Source organism: Ambystoma mexicanum, chromosome 7p (assembly GCF_040938575.1).
Source record: "Ambystoma mexicanum isolate Mex_15411 chromosome 7p, UKY_AmexF1_1, whole genome shotgun sequence".
Lineage (NCBI taxonomy): Eukaryota > Metazoa > Chordata > Amphibia > Caudata > Ambystomatidae > Ambystoma > Ambystoma mexicanum.
Window position 1 is genome coordinate 2,989,527 of NC_090939.1, and position 19,454 is coordinate 3,008,980.

Sequence of the window (19,454 nt, forward strand, 5' to 3'; positions counted from 1 at the left end):
AGTGTGTCCCTGCCTCTGGGGTAAGTGATGGCACCTGCCTCGTTGCCAGTGTGTCCCTGCCTCTGGGGTAAGTGATGGCACCTGCTTCGTTGCCAGTGTGTCCCTGCCTCTGGGATAAGTGATGGCACCTGCCTTGTTGTCAGTGTGTTCCTGCCTCTGTAGTAAGTGATGGCACCTGCCTTGCCGCCAGTGTCTCCCTGCCTCTGGGGTAAGTGATGGCACCTGCCTCGTTGCCAGTGTCTCCCTGCCTCTGGGGTAAGTGATGGCACCTGCCTCGTTGCCAGTGTGTCCCTGCCTCTGTAGTAAGTGATGGCACCTGTCTTGTTGCCAGTGTCTCTGCCTCTGTAGTAAGTGATGGCACCTGTCTTGTTGCCAGTGTGTTCCTGCCTCTGTAGTAAGTGATGGCACCTGCCTTGTTGCCAGAGTGTTCCTGCCTCTGTAGTAAATGATGGCACCTGTCTTGCTGCCAGTGTGTCCCTGCCTCTGTAGTAAGTGATGGCAACTGTCTTGTTGCCAGTGTATCCCTGCCTCTGTAGTAAGTGATGGCACCTGTCTTGTTGCCAGTGTATCCCTGCCTCTGGGGTAAGTGATGGCACCTGCCTTGTTGCCAGTGTGTCCCTGCCTCTGTAGTAAGTGATGGCCCCTGTCTTGTTGCCAGTGTGTCCCTGCCTCTGTAGTAAGTGATGGCACCTGTCTTGTTGCCAGTGTGTCCCTGCCTCTGGGGTAAGGGATGGCGCCTGTCTTGTTGCCAGTGTGTCCCTGCCTCTGGGGTAAGTGATGGCACCTGCCTCTGTAGTAAGTGATGGCACCTGTCTTGTTGCCAGTGTATCCCTGTCTCTGTAGTAAGTGATGTCACCTGTCCTGTTGCCAGTGTATCCCTGCCTCTGTAGTAAGTGATGGCACCTGTCTTCTTGCCAGTGTGTCTTTGCCTCTGTAGTAAGTGATGGCACCTGTCTTGTTGCCAGTGTGTCCCTGCCTCTGTAGTAAGTGATGGCACCTGCCCTGTTGCCAGTGTGTCCCTGCCTCTGGGGTAAGTGATGGCACCTGCCTGTTGACAGTGTGCACTTGCCTCTGGGGTAAGTGATGGCACCTGCCTTGTTGCCAGTGTGTCCCTGCCTCTGGGGTAAGTGATGACACCTGTCTTGTTGCCAGTGTGTCCCTGCCTCTGGGGTAAGTGATGGCACCTGCCTTGTTGCCAGTGTGTTCCTGCCTCTGCAGTAAGTGATGGCACCTGCCTTGTTGCCAGTGTGTTCCTGCCTCTGTAGTAAGTGATGGCACCTGTCTTGTTGCCAGTGTGTTCCTGCCTCTGTAGTAAGTGATGGCACCTGTCTCGTTGCCAGTGTGTCCCTGCCTCTGGGGTAAGTGATGGCACCTGTCTTCTTGCCAGTGTGTCCCTGCCTCTGGGGTAAGTGATGGCACCTGCCTTGTTGCCAGTGTGTTCCTGCCTCTGTAGTAAGTGATGGTACCTGTCTTGTTGCCAGTGTGTTCCTGCCTCTGTAGTAAGTGATGGCACCTGTCTTGTTGCCAGTGACTCCCTGCCTCTGGGGTAAGTGATGGCACCTGCCTTGCTGCCAGTGTGTCCCTGCCTCTGTAGTAAGTAATGGTGCCTGTCTTGTTGCAAGTGTGTCTCTACCTCTGGGGTAAGTGATGGCACCTGCCTTGTTGCCAGTGTTTCCCTGCCTCAGGGGTAAGTGATGGCACCTGCCTTGTTGCCAGTGTGTCCCTGCCTCTGGGGTAAGTGATGGCGCCTGCCTTGCTGCCAGTGTGTCCCTGCCTCTGTAGTAAGTGATGGTGCCTGTCTCGCTGCCAGTGTGTCCCTGCCTCTGTAGTAAGTGATGGTGCCTGTCTCAATGCCAGTGTCTCCCTGCCTCTGGGGTAAGTGATGGTACCTGTCTTGGTGCCAGTGTGTCCCTGCCCCTGGGGTAAGGGATGGCACCTGTCTTGTTGCCAGTGTGTCCCTGCCTCTGGGGTAAGTGATGGCACCTGCCTCTGTGGTACGTGATGGCACCTGTCTTGTTGCCTGTGTATCCCTGCCTCTGTAGTAAGTGATGGCTGGCACCTGTCTTGTTGCCAGTGTGTCCCTGCCTCTGTAGTAAGTGATGGCACCTGTCTTGTTGCCAGTGTGTCCCTGCCTCTGTAGTAAGTGATGGTGCCTGTCTCGCTGCCAGTGTGTCCCTGCCTCTGTAGTAAGTGATGGTGCCTGTCTCGTTGCCAGTGTCTCCCTGCCTCTGGGGTAAGTGATGGCTCCTGCCTTGTTGCCAGTGTCTCCCTGCCTCTGGGGTAAGTGATGGCTCCTGCCTTGTTGCCAGTGTGTCCCTGCCTCTGGGGTAAGTGATGGTGCCTGTCTCGTTGCCAGTGTGTCTCTGCCTCTGTAGTAAGTGATGGCACATGTCTTGTTGCCAGTGTGTCTCTGCCTCTGTAGTAAGTAATGGCTCCTGCCTTGTTGCCAGTGTGTCCCTGCCTCTGTAGTAAGTGATGGCGCCTGTCTCGTTGCCAGTGTGTCTCTGCCTCTGTAGTAAGTGATGGCACATGTCTTGTTGCCAGTGTGTCTCTGCCTCTGTAGTAAGTAATGGCACCTGCCTTGTTGCCAGTGTGTTCCTGCCTCTGAGGTAAGTGATGGCACCTGCCTCGTTGCCAGTGTGTCCCTACCTCTTGGGTAAGTAATGGCACCTGCCTTGTTGCCAGTGTGTCCCTGCCTCTGGGGTAAGTGATGGCACCTGCCTCATTGCCAGTGTGTCCCTGCCTCTGGGGTAAGTGATGGCACCTGTCTTGTTGCCAGTGTGTTCCTGCCTCTGTAGTAAGTGATGGCACCTGTCTTGTTGCCAGTGTCTCCCTGCCTCTGTAGTAAGTGATGGCACCTGTCTTGTTGCCAGTGTCTCCCTGCCTCTGGGGTAGGTGATGGCACCTGCGTCGTTGCCAGTGTGTCCCTGCCTCTGTAGTAAGTGATGGCACCTGTCTTGTTGCCAGTGTGTCTCTGCCTTTGTAGTAAGTGATGGCACCTGCCTTGCTGCCAGTGTGTTCCTGCCTCTGTATTAAGTGATGGCGCCTGTCTCGTTTCCAGTGTATCTCTGCCTCTGTAGTAAGTGATGGCACCTGTCTCGTTTCCAGTGTGTCTCTGCCTCTGTAGTAAGTGATGGCACATGTCTTGTTGCCAGTATGTCTCTGCCTCTGTAGTAAGTGATGGCACCTGCCTTGTTGCCAGTGATGTCCTGCCTCTGTAGTAAGTGATGGCACCTGTCTTGTTGCCAGTGTGTTCCTGCCTCTGTAGTAAGTGATGGCACCTGTCTTGTTGCCAGTGTGTCTCTGCCTCTGTAGTAAGTGATGGCACCTGCCTTGTTGCCAGTGATGTCCTGCCTCTGTAGTAAGTGATGGCACCTGTCTTGTTGCCAGTGTGTCCCTGCCTCTGGGGTAAGTGATGGCACCTGCCTCGTTGCCAGTGTGTCCCTGCCTCTGGGGTAAGTGATGGCACCTGCTTCGTTGCCAGTGTGTCCCTGCCTCTGGGGTAAGTGATGGCACCTGCCTTGTTGTCAGTGTCTTCCTGCCTCTGTTGTAAGTGATGGCACCTGCCTTGCTGCCAGTGTCTCCCTGCCTCTGGGGTAAGTGATGGCACCTGCCTTGTTGTCATTGTCTCCCTGCCTCTGGGGTAAGTGATGGCACCTGCCTCATTGCCAGTGTGCCCCTGCCTCTGTAGTAAGTGATGGCACCTCTCTTGTTGCCAGTGTCTCTGCCTCTGTAGTAAGTGATGGCACCTGTCTTGTTGCCAGTGTGTTCCTGCCTCTGTAGTAAGTGATGGCACCTGCCTTGTTGCCAGAGTGTTCCTGCCTCTGTAGTATATGATGGCACCTGTCTTGTTGCCAGTGTGTCCCTGCCTCTGTAGTAAGTGATGGCACCTGTCTTGTTGCCAGTGTATCCCTGCCTCTGTAGTAAGTGATGGCACCTGTCTTGTTGCCAGTGTATCCCTGCCTCTGGGGTTAGTGTTGGCACCTGCCTTGTTGCCAGTGTGTCCCTGCCTCTGTAGTGATGGCACCTGTCTTGGTGCCAGTGTGTCCCTGCCTATGTAGTAAGTGATGGCACCTGTCTTGTTGCCAGTGTGTCCCTGCCTCTGGGGTAAGGGATGGCGCCTGTCTTGTTGCCAGTGTGTCCCTGCCTCTGGGGTAAGTGATGGCACCTGCCTCTGTAGTAAGTGATGGCACCTGTCTTGTTGCCAGTGTATGCCTCCCTCTGTAGTAAGTGATGGCACCTGTCCTGTTGCCAGTGTATCCCTGCCTCTGTAGTAAGTGATGGCACCTGTCTTGTTGCCAGTGTGTCTTTGCCTCTGTAGTAAGTGATGGCACCTGTCTTGTTGCCAGTGTGTCCCTGCCTCTGTAGTAAGTGATGGCACCTTCCCCGTTGCCAGTGTGTCCCTGCATCTCTAGTAAGTGATGGCAGTTGTCTTGTTGCCAGTGTGTCTCTGCCTCTGTAGTAAGTGATGGCACCTGTCTTGTTGCCAGTGTGTTCCTGCCTCTGTAGTAAGTGATGGCACCTGCCTTGTTGCCAGTGTGTTCCTGCCTCTGTAGTAAGTGATGGCACCTGTCTTGTTGCCAGTGTGTCCCTGCCTCTGTAGTAAGTGATGGCACCTGTCTTGTTGCCAGTGTATCCCTGCCTCTGTAGTAAGTGATGGCACCTGTCTTGTTGCCAGTGTATCCCTGCCTCTGGGGTAAGTGATGGCACCTGCCTTGTTGCCAGTGTGTCCCTGCCTCTGTAGTAAGCGATGGCACCTGTCTTGTTGCCAGTGTGTCCCTGCCTCTGTATTAAGTGATGGCACCTGTCTTGTTGCCAGTGGGTCCCTGCCTCTGGGGTAAGGGATGCCGCCTGTCTTGTTGCCAGTGTGTCCCTGCCTCTGGGGTAAGTGATGGCACCTGCCTCTGTAGTAAGTGATGGCACCTGTCTTGTTGCCAGTGTATGCCTGCCTCTGTAGTAAGTGATGGCACCTGTCCTGTTGCCAGTGTATCCCTGCCTCTGTAGTAAGTGATGGCACCTGTCTTGTTGCCGGTGTGTCTTTGCCTCTGTAGTAAGTAATGGCACCTGTCTTGTTGCCAGTGTGTCCCTGCCTCTGTAGTAAGTGATGGCACCTGCCCTTTTGCCAGTGTGTCCCTGCCTCTGGGGTAAGTGATGGCACCTGCCTGTTGCCAGTGTGCACTTGCCTCTGGGGTAAGTGATGGCACCTGCCTTGTTGCCAGTGTGTCCCTGCCTCTGGGGTAAGTGATGACACCTGTCTTGTTGCCAGTGTGTCCCTGCCTCTGGGGTAAGTGATGGCACCTGCCTTGTTGCCAGTGTGTTCCTGCCTCTGTAGTAAGTGATGGCACCTGCCTTGTTGCCAGTGTGTTCCTGCCTCTGTAGTAAGTGATGGCACCTGTCTTGTTGCCAGTGTGTTCCTGCCTCTGTAGTAAGTGATGGCACCTGTCTTGTTGCCAGTGTGTCACTGCCTCTGGGGTAAGTGATAGCACCTGTCTTCTTGCCAGTGTGTCCCTGCCTCTGGGGTAAGTGATGGCACCTGCCTTGTTGCCAGTGCGTTCCTGCCTCTGTAGTAAGTGATGGCACCTGTCTTGTTGCCAGTGTGTTCCTGCCTCTGTAGTAAGTGATGGCACCTGTCTTGTTGCCAGTGACTCCCTGCCTCTGGGGTAAGTGTTGGCACCTGCCTTGCTGCCAGTGTGTCCCTGCCTCTGGGGTAAGTGATGGCTCCTGCCTTGCTGCCAGTGTGTCCCTGCCTCTGTAGTAAGTGATGGTGCCTGTCTTGTTGCCAGTGTGTCTCTGCCTCTGTAGTAAGTGATGGCACATGTCTTGTTGCCAGTGTGTCTCTGCCTCTGTAGTAAGTGATGGCACCTGCATTGTTGCCAGTGTGTTCCTGCCTCTGAAGCAAGTGATGGCACCTGTCTTGTTGCCAGTGTGTCCCTGCCTCTGGGGTAAGTGATGGCTCCTGCCTTGTTGCCAGTGTGTCCCTGCCTCTGGGGTAAGTGATGGCACCTGTCTTGTTGCCAGTGTATCCCTGCCTCTGTAGTAAGTAATGGCACCTATTTCGTTTCCAGTGTGTCTCTGTCTCTGTAGTAAGTGATGGCACATGTCTTGTTGCCAGTGTGTCTCTGCCTCTGTAGTAGGTGATGGCACCTGCCTTGTTGCCAGTGAGTTCCTGCCTCTGTAGTAAGTGATGGCACCTGTCTTGTTGTCAGTGTGCACCTGCCTCTGTATTAAGTGATGGCACCTGCATTGTTGCCAGTGTGTCCCTGCCTCTGGGGTAAGTGATGGCACCTGCCTCGTTGCCAGTGTGTCCCTGCCTCTGGGGTAAGTGATGGCACCTGCTTCGTTGCCAGTGTGTCCCTGCCTCTGGGGTAAGTGATGGTACCTGCCTTGTTGTCAGTGTGTTCCTGCCTCTGTAGTAAGTGATGGCACCTGCCTTGCCGCCAGTGTCTCCCTGCCTCTGGGGTAAGTGATGGCACCTGCCTCGTTGCCAGTGTCTCCCTGCCTCTGGGGTAAGTGATGGTACCTGCCTCGTTGCCAGTGTGTCCCTGCCTCTGTAGTAAGTGATGGCACCTGTCTTGTTGCCAGTGTCTCTGCCTCTGTAGTAAGTGATGGCACCTGTCTTGTTGCCAGTGTGTTCCTGCCTCTGTAGTAAGTGATGGCACCTGCCTTGTTGCCAGAGTGTTCCTGCCTCTGTAGTAAATGATGGCACCTGTCTTGTTGCCAGTGTGTCCCTGCCTCTGTAGTAAGTGATGGCACCTGTCTTGTTGCCAGTGTATCCCTGCCTCTGTAGTAAGTGATGGCACCTGTCTTGTTGCCAGTGTATCCCTGCCTCTGGGGTAAGTGATGGCACCTGCTTTGTTGCCAGTGTGTCCCTGCCTCTGTAGTAAGTGATGGCACCTGTCTTGTTGCCAGTGTGTCCCTGCCTCTGTAGTAAGTGATGGCACCTGTCTTGTTGCCAGTGTGTCCCTGCCTCTGGGGTAAGGGATGGCGCCTGTCTTGTTGCCAGTGTGTCCCTGCCTCTGGGGTAAGTGATGGCACCTGCCTCTGTAGTAAGTGATGGCACCTGTCTTGTTGCCAGTGTATCCCTGCCTCTGTAGTAAGTGATGTCACCTGTCCTGTTGCCAGTGTATCCCTGCCTCTGTAGTAAGTGATGGCACCTGTCTTGTTGCCAGTGTGTCTTTGCCTCTGTAGTAAGTGATGGCACCTGTCTTGTTGCCAGTGTGTCCCTGCCTCTGTAGTAAGTGATGGCACCTGCCCTGTTGCCAGTGTGTCCCTGCCTCTGGGGTAAGTGATGGCACCTGCCTGTTGACAGTGTGCACTTGCCTCTGGGGTAAGTGATGGCACCTGCCTTGTTGCCAGTGTGTCCCTGCCTCTGGGGTAAGTGATGACACCTGTCTTGTTGCCAGTGTGTCCCTGCCTCTGGGGTAAGTGATGGCACCTGCCTTGTTGCCAGTGTGTTCCTGCCTCTGCAGTAAGTGATGGCACCTGCCTTGTTGCCAGTGTGTTCCTGCCTCTGTAGTAAGTGATGGCACCTGTCTTGTTGCCAGTGTGTTCCTGCCTCTGTAGTAAGTGATGGCACCTGTCTCGTTGCCAGTGTGTCCCTGCCTCTGGGGTAAGTGATGGCACCTGCCTTGTTGTCAGTGTGTCCCTGCCTCTGGGGTAAGTGATGGCACCTGCTTCGTTGCCAGTGTATCCCTGCATCTGTAGTAAGTGATGGCACCTGTCTTGTTGCCAGTGTATCCCTGCCTCTATAGTAAGTGATTTCACATGTCTTGTTGCCAGTGTGTCTCTGCCTCTGTAGTAAGTGATGGCACCTGCCTTGTTGCCAGTGAGTTCCTGCCTCTGTAGTAAGTGATGGCACCTGTCTTGTTGTCAGTGTGCACCTGCCTCTGTATTAAGTGATGGCACCTGCATTGTTGCCAGTGTGTCCCTGCCTCTGGGGTAAGTGATGACACCTGCCTCGTTGCCAGTGTGTCCCTGCCTCTGGGGTAAGTGATGGCACCTGCCTCGTTGCCAGTGTGTCCCTGCCTCTGTAGTAAGTGATGGCACCTGTCTTGTTGCCAGTGTCTCTGCCTATGTAGTAAGTGATGGCACCTGTCTTGTTGCCAGTGTGTTCCTGCGTCTGTAGTAAGTGATGGCACCTGCCTTGTTGCCAGTGTGTTCCTGCCTCTGTAGTAAGTGATGGCACCTGTCTTGTTGCCAGTGTGTCCCTGCCTCTGTAGTAAGTGATGGCACCTGTCTTGTTGCCAGTATATCCCTGCCTCTGTAGTAAGTGATGGCACCTGTCTTGTTGCCAGTGTATCCCTGCCTCTGGGGTAAGTGATGGCACCTGCCTTGTTGCCAGTGTGTCCCTGCCTCTGTAGTGATGGCACCTGTCTTGGTGCCAGTGTGTCCCTGCCTATGTAGTAAGTGATGGCACCTGTCTTGTTGCCAGTGTGTCCCTGCCTCTGGGGTAAGGGATGGCGCCTGTCTTGTTGCCAGTGTGTCCCTGCCTCTGGGGTAAGTGATGGCACCTGCCTCTGTAGTAAGTGATGGCACCTGTCTTGTTGCCAGTGTATGCCTCCCTCTGTAGTAAGTGATGGCACCTGTCCTGTTGCCAGTGTATCCCTGCCTCTGTAGTAAGTGATGGCACCTGTCTTGTTGCCAGTGTGTCTTTGCCTCTGTAGTAAGTGATGGCACCTGTCTTGTTGCCAGTGTGTCCCTGCCTCTGTAGTAAGTGATGGCACCTTCCCCGTTGCCAGTGTGTCCCTGCATCTCTAGTAAGTGATGGCAGTTGTCTTGTTGCCAGTGTGTCTCTGCCTCTGTTGTAAGTGATGGCACCTGTCTTGTTGCCAGTGTGTTCCTGCCTCTGTAGTAAGTGATGGCACCTGCCTTGTTGCCAGTGTGTTCCTGCCTCTGTAGTAAGTGATGGCACCTGTCTTGTTGCCAGTGTGTCCCTGCCTCTGTAGTAAGTGATGGCACCTGTCTTGTTGCCAGTGTATCCTGCCTCTGTAGTAAGTGATGGCACCTGTCTTGTTGCCAGTGTATCCCTGCCTCTGGGGTAAGTGATGGCACCTGCCTTGTTGCCAGTGTGTCCCTGCCTCTGTAGTAAGCGATGGCACCTGTCTTGTTGCCAGTGTGTCCCTGCCTCTGTATTAAGTGATGGCACCTGTCTTGTTGCCAGTGGGTCCCTGCCTCTGGGGTAAGTGATGGCACCTGCCTCTGTAGTAAGTGATGGCACCTGTCTTGTTGCCAGTGTATGCCTGCCTCTGTAGTAAGTGATGGCACCTGTCCTGTTGCCAGTGTATCCCTGCCTCTGTAGTAAGTGATGGCACCTGTCTTGTTGCCGGTGTGTCTTTGCCTCTGTAGTAAGTAATGGCACCTGTCTTGTTGCCAGTGTGTCCCTGCCTCTGTAGTAAGTGATGGCACCTGCCCTTTTGCCAGTGTGTCCCTGCCTCTGGGGTAAGTGATGGCACCTGCCTGTTGCCAGTTTGCACTTGCCTCTGGGGTAAGTGATGGCACCTGCCTTGTTGCCAGTGTGTCCCTGCCTCTGGGGTAAGTGATGACACCTGTCTTGTTGCCAGTGTGTCCCTGCCTCTGGGGTAAGTGATGACACCTGCCTCGTTGCCAGTGTGTCCCTGCCTCTGGGGTAAGTGATGGCACCTGCCTCGTTGCCAGTGTGTCCCTGCCTCTGTAGTAAGTGATGGCACCTGTCTTGTTGCCAGTGTCTCTGCCTATGTAGTAAGTGATGGCACCTGTCTTGTTGCCAGTGTGTTCCTGCGTCTGTAGTAAGTGATGGCACCTGCCTTGTTGCCAGTGTGTTCCTGCCTCTCTAGTAAGTGATGGCACCTGTCTTGTTGCCAGTGTGTCCCTGCCTCTGTAGTAAGTGATGGCACCTGTCTTGTTGCCAGTATATCCCTGCCTCTGTAGTAAGTGATGGCACCTGTCTTGTTGCCAGTGTATCCCTGCCTCTGGGGTAAGTGATGGCACCTGCCTTGTTGCCAGTGTGTCCCTGCCTCTGTAGTGATGGCACCTGTCTTGGTGCCAGTGTGTCCCTGCCTATGTAGTAAGTGATGGCACCTGTCTTGTTGCCAGTGTGTCCCTGCCTCTGGGGAAAGGGATGGCGCCTGTCTTGTTGCCAGTGTGTCCCTGCCTCTGGGGTAAGTGATGGCACCTGCCTCTGTAGTAAGTGATGGCACCTGTCTTGTTGCCAGTGTATGCCTCCCTCTGTAGTAAGTGATGGCACCTGTCCTGTTGCCAGTGTATCCCTGCCTCTGTAGTAAGTGATGGCACCTGTCTTGTTGCCAGTGTGTCTTTGCCTCTGTAGTAAGTGATGGCACCTGTCTTGTTGCCAGTGTGTCCCTGCCTCTGTAGTAAGTGATGGCACCTTCCCCGTTGCCAGTGTGTCCCTGCATCTCTAGTAAGTGATGGCAGTTGTCTTGTTGCCAGTGTGTCTCTGCCTCTGTAGTAAGTGATGGCACCTGTCTTGTTGCCAGTGTGTTCCTGCCTCTGTAGTAAGTGATGGCACCTGCCTTGTTGCCAGTGTGTTCCTGCCTCTGTAGTAAGTGATGGCACCTGTCTTGTTGCCAGTGTGTCCCTGCCTCTGTAGTAAGTGATGGCACCTGTCTTGTTGCCAGTGTATCCTGCCTCTGTAGTAAGTGATGGCACCTGTCTTGTTGCCAGTGTATCCCTGCCTCTGGGGTAAGTGATGGCACCTGCCTTGTTGCCAGTGTGTCCCTGCCTCTGTAGTAAGCGATGGCACCTGTCTTGTTGCCAGTGTGTCCCTGCCTCTGTATTAAGTGATGGCACCTGTCTTGTTGCCAGTGGGTCCCTGCCTCTGGGGTCAGGGATGCCGCCTGTCTTGTTGCCAGTGTGTCCCTGCCTCTGGGGTAAGTGATGGCACCTGCCTCTGTAGTAAGTGATGGCACCTGTCTTGTTGCCAGTGTATGCCTGCCTCTGTAGTAAGTGATGGCACCTGTCCTGTTGCCAGTGTATCCCTGCCTCTGTAGTAAGTGATGGCACCTGTCTTGTTGCCGGTGTGTCTTTGCCTCTGTAGTAAGTAATGGCACCTGTCTTGTTGCCAGTGTGTCCCTGCCTCTGTAGTAAGTGATGGCACCTGCCCTTTTGCCAGTGTGTCCCTGCCTCTGGGGTAAGTGATGGCACCTGCCTGTTGCCAGTGTGCACTTGCCTCTGGGGTAAGTGATGGCACCTGCCTTGTTGCCAGTGTGTCCCTGCCTCTGGGGTAAGTGATGACACCTGTATTGTTGCCAGTGTGTCCCTGCCTCTGGGGTAAGTGATGGCACCTGCCTTGTTGCCAGTGTGTTCCTGCCTCTGTAGTAAGTGATGGCACCTGCCTTGTTGCCAGTGTGTTCCTGCCTCTGTAGTAAGTGATGGCACCTGTCTTGTTGCCAGTGTGTTCCTGCATCTGTAGTAAGTGATGGCACCTGTCTTGTTGCCAGTGTGTCCCTGCCTCTGGGGTAAGTGATAGCACCTGTCTTCTTGCCAGTGTGTCCCTGCCTCTGGGGTAACTGATGGCACCTGCCTTGTTGCCAGTGTGTTCCTGCCTCTGTAGTAAGTGATGGCACCTGTCTTGTTGCCAGTGTGTTCCTGCCTCTGTAGTAAGTGATGGCACCTGTCTTGTTGCCAGTGACTCCCTGCCTCTGGGGTAAGTGATGGCACCTGCCTTGCTGCCAGTGTGTCCCTGCCTCTGGGGTAAGTGATGGCTCCTGCCTTGCTGCCAGTGTGTCCCTGCCTCTGTAGTAAGTGATGGTGCCTGTCTTGTTGCCAGTGTGTCTCTGCCTCTGTAGTAAGTGATGGCACATGTCTTGTTGCCAGTGTGTCTCTGCCTCTGTAGTAAGTGATGGCACCTGCCTTGTTGCCAGTGTGTTCCTGCCTCTGAAGCAAGTGATGGCACCTGTCTTGTTGCCAGTGTGTCCCTGCCTCTGGGGTAAGTGATGGCTCCTGCCTTGTTGCCAGTGTGTCCCTGCCTCTGGGGTAAGTGATGGCACCTGTCTTGTTGCCAGTGTATCCCTGCCTCTGTAGTAAGTAATGGCACCTATCTCGTTTCCAGTGTGTCTCTGTCTCTGTAGTAAGTGATGGCACATGTCTTGTTGCCAGTGTGTCTCTGCCTCTGTAGTAGGTGATGGCACCTGCCTTGTTGCCAGTGAGTTCCTGCCTCTGTAGTAAGTGATGGCACCTGTCTTGTTGTCAGTATGCACCTGCCTCTGTATTAAGTGATGGCACCTGCATTGTTGCCAGTGTGTCCCTGCCTCTGGGGTAAGTGATGGCACCTGCCTCGTTGCCAGTGTGTCCCTGCCTCTGGGATAAGTGATGGCACCTGCCTTGTTGTCAGTGTGTTCCTGCCTCTGTAGTAAGTGATGGCACCTGCCTTGCCGCCAGTGTCTCCCTGCCTCTGGGGTAAGTGATGGCACCTGCCTCGTTGCCAGTGTCTCCCTGCCTCTGGGGTAAGTGATGGCACCTGCCTCGTTGCCAGTGTGTCCCTGCCTCTGTAGTAAGTGATGGCACCTGTCTTGTTGCCAGTGTCTCTGCCTCTGTAGTAAGTGATGGCACCTGTCTTGTTGCCAGTGTGTTCCTGCCTCTGTAGTAAGTGATGGCACCTGCCTTGTTGCCAGAGTGTTCCTGCCTCTGTAGTAAATGATGGCACCTGTCTTGCTGCCAGTGTGTCCCTGCCTCTGTAGTAAGTGATGGCACCTGTCTTGTTGCCAGTGTATCCCTGCCTCTGTAGTAAGTGATGGCACCTGTCTTGTTGCCAGTGTATCCCTGCCTCTGGGGTAAGTGATGGCACCTGCCTTGTTGCCAGTGTGTCCCTGCCTCTGTAGTAAGTGATGGCCCCTGTCTTGTTGCCAGTGTGTCCCTGCCTCTGTAGTAAGTGATGGCACCTGTCTTGTTGCCAGTGTGTCCCTGCCTCTGGGGTAAGGGATGGCGCCTGTCTTGTTGCCAGTGTGTCCCTGCCTCTGGGGTAAGTGATGGCACCTGCCTCTGTAGTAAGTGATGGCACCTGTCTTGTTGCCAGTGTATCCCTGTCTCTGTAGTAAGTGATGTCACCTGTCCTGTTGCCAGTGTATCCCTGCCTCTGTAGTAAGTGATGGCACCTGTCTTCTTGCCAGTGTGTCTTTGCCTCTGTAGTAAGTGATGGCACCTGTCTTGTTGCCAGTGTGTCCCTGCCTCTGTAGTAAGTGATGGCACCTGCCCTGTTGCCAGTGTGTCCCTGCCTCTGGGGTAAGTGATGGCACCTGCCTGTTGACAGTGTGCACTTGCCTCTGGGGTAAGTGATGGCACCTGCCTTGTTGCCAGTGTGTCCCTGCCTCTGGGGTAAGTGATGACACCTGTCTTGTTGCCAGTGTGTCCCTGCCTCTGGGGTAAGTGATGGCACCTGCCTTGTTGCCAGTGTGTTCCTGCCTCTGCAGTAAGTGATGGCACCTGCCTTGTTGCCAGTGTGTTCCTGCCTCTGTAGTAAGTGATGGCACCTGTCTTGTTGCCAGTGTGTTCCTGCCTCTGTAGTAAGTGATGGCACCTGTCTCGTTGCCAGTGTGTCCCTGCCTCTGGGGTAAGTGATGGCACCTGTCTTCTTGCCAGTGTGTCCCTGCCTCTGGGGTAAGTGATGGCACCTGCCTTGTTGCCAGTGTGTTCCTGCCTCTGTAGTAAGTGATGGTACCTGTCTTGTTGCCAGTGTGTTCCTGCCTCTGTAGTAAGTGATGGCACCTGTCTTGTTGCCAGTGACTCCCTGCCTCTGGGGTAAGTGATGGCACCTGCCTTGCTGCCAGTGTGTCCCTGCCTCTGTAGTAAGTAATGGCGCCTGTCTTGTTGCAAGTGTGTCTCTACCTCTGGGGTAAGTGATGGCACCTGCCTTGTTGCCAGTGTCTCCCTGCCTCAGGGGTAAGTGATGGCACCTGCCTTGTTGCCAGTGTGTCCCTGCCTCTGGGGTAAGTGATGGCGCCTGCCTTGCTGCCAGTGTGTCCCTGCCTCTGTAGTAAGTGATGGTGCCTGTCTCGCTGCCAGTGTGTCCCTGCCTCTGTAGTAAGTGATGGTGCCTGTCTCAATGCCAGTGTCTCCCTGCCTCTGGGGTAAGTGATGGTACCTGTCTTGGTGCCAGTGTGTCCCTGCCCCTGGGGTAAGGGATGGCACCTGTCTTGTTGCCAGTGTGTCCCTGCCTCTGGGGTAAGTGATGGCACCTGCCTCTGTGGTACGTGATGGCACCTGTCTTGTTGCCTGTGTATCCCTGCCTCTGTAGTAAGTGATGGCACCTGTCTTGTTGCCAGTGTGTCCCTGCCTCTGTAGTAAGTGATGGCACCTGTCTTGTTGCCAGTGTGTCCCTGCCTCTGTAGTAAGTGATGGTGCCTGTCTCGCTGCCAGTGTGTCCCTGCCTCTGTAGTAAGTGATGGTGCCTGTCTCGTTGCCAGTGTCTCCCTGCCTCTGGGGTAAGTGATGGCTCCTGCCTTGTTGCCAGTGTCTCCCTGCCTCTGGGGTAAGTGATGGCTCCTGCCTTGTTGCCAGTGTGTCCCTGCCTCTGGGGTAAGTGATGGTGCCTGTCTCGTTGCCAGTGTGTCTCTGCCTCTGTAGTAAGTGATGGCACATGTCTTGTTGCCAGTGTGTCTCTGCCTCTGTAGTAAGTAATGGCTCCTGCCTTGTTGCCAGTGTGTCCCTGCCTCTGTAGTAAGTGATGGCGCCTGTCTCGTTGCCAGTGTGTCTCTGCCTCTGTAGTAAGTGATGGCACATGTCTTGTTGCCAGTGTGTCTCTGCCTCTGTAGTAAGTAATGGCACCTGCCTTGTTGCCAGTGTGTTCCTGCCTCTGAGGTAAGTGATGGCACCTGCCTCGTTGCCAGTGTGTCCCTACCTCTTGGGTAAGTAATGGCACCTGCCTTGTTGCCAGTGTGTCCCTGCCTCTGGGGTAAGTGATGGCACCTGCCTCATTGCCAGTGTGTCCCTGCCTCTGGGGTAAGTGATGGCACCTGTCTTGTTGCCAGTGTGTTCCTGCCTCTGTAGTAAGTGATGGCACCTGTCTTGTTGCCAGTGTCTCCCTGCCTCTGTAGTAAGTGATGGCACCTGTCTTGTTGCCAGTGTCTCCCTGCCTCTGGGGTAGGTGATGGCACCTGCGTCGTTGCCAGTGTGTCCCTGCCTCTGTAGTAAGTGATGGCACCTGTCTTGTTGCCAGTGTGTCTCTGCCTTTGTAGTAAGTGATGGCACCTGCCTTGCTGCCAGTGTGTTCCTGCCTCTGTATTAAGTGATGGCGCCTGTCTCGTTTCCAGTGTATCTCTGCCTCTGTAGTAAGTGATGGCACCTGTCTCGTTTCCAGTGTGTCTCTGCCTCTGTAGTAAGTGATGGCACATGTCTTGTTGCCAGTGTGTCTCTGCCTCTGTAGTAAGTGATGGCACCTGCCTTGTTGCCAGTGATGTCCTGCCTCTGTAGTAAGTGATGGCACCTGTCTTGTTGCCAGTGTGTTCCTGCCTCTGTAGTAAGTGATGGCACCTGTCTTGTTGCCAGTGTGTCTCTGCCTCTGTAGTAAGTGATGGCACCTGCCTTGTTGCCAGTGATGTCCTGCCTCTGTAGTAAGTGATGGCACCTGTCTTGTTGCCAGTGTGTCCCTGCCTCTGGGGTAAGTGATGGCACCTGCCTCGTTGCCAGTGTGTCCCTGCCTCTGGGGTAAGTGATGGCACCTGCTTCGTTGCCAGTGTGTCCCTGCCTCTGGTGTAAGTGATGGCACCTGCCTTGTTGTCAATGTCTTCCTGCCTCTGTTGTAAGTGATGGCACCTGCCTTGCTGCCAGTGTCTCCCTGCCTCTGGGGTAAGTGATGGCACCTGCCTTGTTGTCATTGTCTCCCTGCCTCTGGGGTAAGTGATGGCACCTGCCTCATTGCCAGTGTGCCCCTGCCTCTGTAGTAAGTGATGGCACCTCTCTTGTTGCCAGTGTCTCTGCCTCTGTAGTAAGTGATGGCACCTGTCTTGTTGCCAGTGTGTTCCTGCCTCTGTAGTAAGTGATGGCACCTGCCTTGTTGCCAGTGTGTTCCTGCCTCTGTAGTAAGTGATGGCACCTGTCTTGTTGCCAGTGTGTCCCTGCCTCTGTAGTAAGTGATGGCACCTGTCTTGTTGCCAGTGTATCCCTGCCTCTGTAGTAAGTGATGGCACCTGTCTCGTTTCCAGTGTGTCTCTGCCTCTGTAGTAAGTGATGGCACATGTCTTGTTGCCAGTGTGTCTCTGCCTCTGTAGTAAGTGATGGCACCTGCCTTGTTGCCAGTGAGTTCCTGCCTCTGTAGTAAGTGATGGCACCTGCCTTGTTGTCAGTGTGCACCTGCCTCTGTATTAAGTGATGGCACCTGCATTGTTGCCAGTGTGTCCCTGCCTCTGGGGTAAGTGATGGCACCTGCCTCGTTGCCAGTGTGTCCCTGCCTCTGTAGTAAGTGATGGCACCTGTCTTGTTGCCAGTGTGTCTCTGCCTTTGTAGTAAGTGATGGCACCTGCCTTGCTGCCAGTGTGTTCCTGCCTCTGTATTAAGTGATGGCGCCTGTCTCGTTTCCACTGTATCTCTGCCTCTGTAGTAAGTGATGGCACCTGTCTCGTTTCCAGTGTGTCTCTGCCTCTGTAGTAAGTGATGGCACATGTCTTGTTGCCAGTGTGTCTCTGCCTCTGTAGTAAGTGATGGCACCTGCCTTGCTGCCAGTGAGTTCCTGCCTCTGTAGTAAGTGATGGCACCTGTCTTGTTGTCAGTGTGCACCTGCCTCTGTATTAAGGGATGGCACCTGCATTGTTGCCAGTGTGTCCCTGCCTCTGGGGTAAGTGATGGCACCTGCCTCGTTGCCAGTGTGACCCTGCCTCTGGGGTAAGTGATGGCACCTGCTTCGTTGCCAGTGTGTCCCTGCCTCTGGGGTAAGTGATGGCACCTGCCTTGTTGTCAGTGTCTTCCTGCCTCTGTTGTAAGTGATGGCACCTGCCTTGCTGCCAGTGTCTCCCTGCCTCTGGGGTAAGTGATGGCACCTGCCTCGTTGCCAGTGTGTCCCTACCTCTTGGGTAAGTAATGGCACCTGCCTTGTTGCCAGTGTGTCCCTGACTCTGGGGTAAGTGATGGCACCTGCCTCATTGCCAGTGTGTCCCTGCCTCTGGGGTAAGTGATGGCACCTGTCTTGTTGCCAGTGTGTTCCTGCCTCTGTAGTAAGTGATGGCACCTGTCTTGTTGCCAGTGTGTCTCTGCCTCTGTAGTAAGTGATGGCACCTGCCTTGTTGCCAGTGAGTTCCTGCCTCTGTAGTAAGTGATGGCACCTGTCTTGTTGTCAGTGTGCACCTGCCTCTGTATTAAGGGATGGCACCTGCATTGTTGCCAGTGTGTCCCTGCCTCTGGGGTAAGTGATGGCACCTGCCTCGTTGCCAGTGTGTCCCTGCCTCTGGGGTAAGTGATGGCACCTGCTTCCTTGCCAGTGTGTCCCTGCCTCTGGGGTAAGTGATGGCACCTGCCTTGTTGTCAGTGTCTTCCTGCCTCTGTTGTAAGTGATGGCACCTGCCTTGCTGCCAGTGTCTCCCTGCCTCTGGGGTAAGTGATGGCACCTGCCTTGTTGTCAGTGTCTCCCTGCCTCTGGGGTAAGTGATGGCACCTGCCTCAATGCCAGTGTGCCCCTGCCTCTGTAGTAAGTGATGGCACCTGTCTTGTTGCCAGTGTCTCTGCCTCTGTAGTAAGTGATGGCACCTGTCTTGTTGCCAGTGTGTTCCTGCCTCTGTAGTAAGTGATGGCACCTGCCTTGTTGCCAGTGTGTTCCTGCCTCTGTAGTAAGTGATGGCACCTGTCTTGTTGCCAGTGTGTCCCTGCCTCTGTAGTAAGTGATGGCACCTGTCTTGTTGCCAGTGTATCCCTGCCTCTGTAGTAAATGATGGCACCTGTCTCGTTTCCAGTGTGTCTCTGCCTCTGTAGTAAGTGATGGCACATGTCTTGTTGCCAGTGTGTCTCTGCCTCTGTAGTAAGTGATGGCACCTGCCTTGTTGCCAGTGAGTTCCTGCCTCTGTAGTAAGTGATGGCACCTGCATTGTTGCCAGTGTGTCCCTGCCTCTGGGGTAAGTGATGGCACCTGCCTCGTTGCCAGTGTGTCCCTGCCTCTGGGGTAAGTGATGGCACCTGCTTTGTTGCCAGTGTGTCCCTGCCTCTGGGGTAAGTGATGGCACCTGCCTTGTTGTCAGTGTGTTCCTGCCTCTGGGGTAAGTGATGGCACCTGCCTTGTTGTCAGTGTGTCCCTGCCTCTGGGGTAAGTGATGGCACCTGCTTCGTTGCCAGTGTATCCCTGCATCTGTAGTAAGTGATGGCACCTGACTTGTTGCCAGTGTATCCCTGCTTCTATAGTAAGTGATGGCACATGTCTTGTTGCCAGTGTGTCTCTGCCTCTGTAGTAAGTGATGGCACCTGCCTTGTTGCCAGTGAGTTCCTGTCTCTGTAGTAAGTGATGGCACCTGTCTTGTTGTCAGTGTGCACCTGCCTCTGTATTAAGTGATGGCACCTGCATTGTTGCCAGTGTGTCCCTGCCTCTGGGGTAAGTGATGGCACCTGCCTCATTGCCAGTGTGTCCCTGCCTCTGTAGTAAGTGATGGCACCTGTCTTGTTGCCAGTGTCTCTGCCTCTGTAGTAAGTGATGGCACCTGTCTTGTTGCCAGTGTGTTCCTGCCTCTGTAGTAAGTGATGGCACCTGCCTTGTTGCCAGTGTGTTCCTGCCTCTGTAGTAAGTGATGGCACCTGTCTTGTTGCCAGTGTGTCCCTGCCTCTGTAGTAAGTGATGGCACCTGTCTTGTTGCCAGTGTATCCCTGCCTCTGTAGTAAGTGATGGCACCTGTCTTGTTGCCAGTGTATCCCTGCCTCTGGGGTAAGTGATGGCACCTGCCTTGTTGCCAGTGTGTCCCTGCCTCTGTAGTAAGTGATGGCACCTGTCTTGTTGCCAGTGTGTCCCTGCCTCTGTAGTAAGTGATGGCACCTGTCTTGTTGCCAGTGTGTACCTGCCTCTGGGGTAAGGGATGGCGCCTGTCTTGTTGCCAGTGTGTCCCTGCCTCTGGGGTAAGTGATGGCACCTGCCTCTTTAGTAAGTGATGGCACCTGTCTTGTTGCCAGTGTATGCCTCCCTCTGTAGTAAGTGATGGCACCTGTCCTGTTGCCAGTGTATCCCTGCCTCTGTAGTAAGTGATGGCCCTGTCTTGTTGCCTGTGTGTCTTTGCCTCTGTAGTAAGTGATGGCACCTGTCTTGTTGCCGGTGTGTCCCTGCCTCTGTAGTAAGTGATGGCAGCTGCCCTGTTGCCAGTGTGTCCCTGCCTCTGTAGTAAGTGATGGCACCTGTCTTGTTGTTGCCAGTGTCTCTGCCTCTGTAGTAAGTGATGGCACCTGTCTTGTTGCCAGTGTGTTCCTGCTTCTGTAGTAAGTGATGGCACCTGCCTTGTTGCCAGTGTGTTCCTGCCTCTGTAGTAAGTGATGGCACCTGTCTTGTTGCCAGTGTGTCCCTG